The following is a 3257-nucleotide window of genomic DNA, read 5'->3' on the forward strand; positions in this document are numbered from 1 at the left end:
CGTGTACAAAACGGACAATCTCTCTCGAAGTATCAGGGTTTCGAACGAGAACTCATCTCTTACAAAGGGATTTCATTTTTTTGAACTTATTTGAACTCCATACTTTTTTTGTGTTAAAAATGCACCATTCAAAGGCATATCACAAAATTTAAACAATTTCTGATTTCATTTGGTATATTTCGTGCATTTACTTTTTTTTGAGCTAGTTGACCCTGAAATTGAAAAGCACTACAAATGAACTCTGAAAATGTTGAAAGTTGGCATGGTATCATCATTTCACCCACATAGCATGTGTTAAAAATCTGAGAGGGCTACGACAAAAACTGGATCCACTTCGTGTACAAAAGGACAATCTCTCTCGAAGTATCAGGGTTTCGAACGAGAACTCATCTCTTACAAAGGTATTTTATTATTTTGAACTTATTTGAACTCCATACTTTTTGTGTGTTCAAAATGCACCATTCAAAGGCACATCACAAAATTTCAACAATTTCTGACTTCATTTGGTATATTTCGTGCATTTACTTATTTTTTTGAGCTAGTTGACCCCGAAATTGAAAAGCACTACAAATGAACTCTGAAAATGTTGAAAGTTGGCATGCTATCATCATTTCACCCACATAGCATGTGTTAAAAAGTTGAGAGGGCTACGACAAAAACTGGATGCACTTCGTGTACAAAACGGACAATCTCTCTCGAAGTATCAGGGTTTCGAACGAGAACTCATCTCTTACAAAGGGATTTCATTTTTTTGAACTTATTTAAAGTCCATACTTTTTGTGTGTTCAAAATGCACCATTCAAAGGCACATCACAAAATTTCAACAATTTCTGACTTCATTTGGTATATTTCGTGCATTTACTTATTTTTTTCTGCTAGTTGAGCCTGAAATTGAAAAGCACTACAAATGAACTCTCAAAATGTTGAAAGTTGGAGTGCTATCATCATTTCACCCACATAGCATGTGTTTTAAAGTTGAGAGGGCTACGAGAAAAACTGGATGCACTTCGTGTGCAAAACGGACAATCTCTCTCGAAGTATCAGGGTTTCGAACGAGAACTCATCTCTTACAAAGGGATTTCATTTTTTTGAACTTATTTGAACTCCATACTTTTTGTGTGTTCAAAATGCACCATTCAAAGGCACATCACAAAATTTCAACAATTTCTGACTTCATTTGGTATATTTCGTGCATTTACTTTTTTTTTAGCAAGTTGACCCTGAAATTGAAAAGCACTACTAATGAACTCTGAAAATGTTAAAAGTTGGCATGCTATCATCATTTCACCCACATAGCATGTGTTAAAAAGTTGAGAGGGCTACGACAAAATTGGATGCATTTCGTGTACAAAACGGCCAATCTCTCTCGAAGTATCAGGGTTTCGAACGAGAACTCATCTCTTACAAAGGGATTTCATTTTTTTGAACTTATTTGAACTCCATACTTTTTGTGTGTTCAAAATGCACCATTCAAAGGCACATCACAAAATTTCAACAATTTCTGACTTCATTTGGTATATTTCGTGCATTTACTTTTTTTTTGAGCTAGTTGAGCCTGAAATTGAAAAGCACTACAAATGAACTCTGAAAATGTTGAAAGTTGGCATGCTATCATCATTTCACCCACATAGCATCTGTTTTAAAGTTGAGGGGGCTACGACAAAAACTGGATGCACTTCGTGTACAAAACGGACAATCTCTCTCGAAGTATGAGGGTTTCGAACGAGAACTCATCTCTTACAAAGGGATTTCATTTTTTTGAACTTATTTGAACTCCATACTTTTTGTGTGTTCAAAATGCACCATTCAAAGGCACATCACAAAATTTCAACAATTTCTGACTTCATTTGGTATATTTCGTGCATTTACTTTTTTTTGAGCAAGTTGACCCTGAAATTGAAAAGCACTACTAATGAACTCTGAAAATGTTAAAAGTTGGCATGCTATCATCATTTCACCCACATAGCATGTGTTTTAAAGTTGAGAGGGCTACGACAAAAACTGAATGCACTTCGTGTGCAAAACGGACAATCTCTCTCGAAGTATCAGGGTTTCGAACGAGAACTCATCTCTTACAAAGGGATTTCATTTTTTTGAACTTATTTGAACTCCATACTTTTTGTGTGTTCAAAATGCACCATTCAAAGGCACATCACAAAATTTCAACAATTTCTGACTTCATTTGGTATATTTCGTGCATTTACTTTTTTTTGAGCTAGTTGACCCTGAAATTGAAAAGCACTACGAATGAACTCTGAAAATGTTGAAAGTTGGCATGCTATCATCATTACACCCACATAGCATGTGTTAAAAAGTTGAGAGGGCTACGACAAAAATTGGATGCACTTCGTGTACAAAACAGACAATCTCTCTCGAAGTATCAGGGTTTCGAACGAGAACTCATCTCATACAAAGGGATTTCATTTTTTTGAACTTATTTGAACTCCATACTTTTTGTGTGTTCAAAATGCACCATTCAAAGGCAGATCACAAAATTTCAACAATTTCTGACTTCATTTGGTATATTTCGTGCATTTATTTTTTTTATTTTTTTGAGCTAGTTGACTCTGAAAATGTTGAAAGTTGGCATGCTATCATCATTTCACCCACATAGCATGTGTTAAAAAGTGGAGAGGGCTACGACAAAAACTGGATGCACTTCGTGTACAAAACGGACAATCTCTCTCGAAGTATCAGGGTTTCGAACGAGAACTCATCTCTTACAAAGGGATTTCATTTTTTTGAACTTATTTGAACTCCATACTTTTTTTGTGTTAAAAATGCACCATTCAAAGGCATATCACAAAATTTAAACAATTTCTGATTTCATTTGGTATATTTCGTGCATTTACTTTTTTTTTGAGCTAGTTGACCCTGAAATTGAAAAGCACTACAAATGAACTCTGAAAATGTTGAAAGTTGGCATGGTATCATCATTTCACCCACATAGCATGTGTTAAAAATCTGAGAGGGCTACGACAAAAACTGGATCCACTTCGTGTACAAAAGGACAATCTCTCTCGAAGTATCAGGGTTTCGAACGAGAACTCATCTCTTACAAAGGTATTTTATTATTTTGAACTTATTTGAACTCCATACTTTTTGTGTGTTCAAAATGCACCATTCAAAGGCACATCACAAAATTTCAACAATTTCTGACTTCATTTGGTATATTTCGTGCATTTACTTATTTTTTTTGAGCTAGTTGACCCCGAAATTGAAAAGCACTACAAATGAACACTGAAAATGTTGAAAGT

This window comes from Hordeum vulgare, chromosome 7H, assembly GCF_904849725.1.
Source record: "Hordeum vulgare subsp. vulgare chromosome 7H, MorexV3_pseudomolecules_assembly, whole genome shotgun sequence".
Classification (NCBI taxonomy): domain Eukaryota; kingdom Viridiplantae; phylum Streptophyta; class Magnoliopsida; order Poales; family Poaceae; genus Hordeum; species Hordeum vulgare.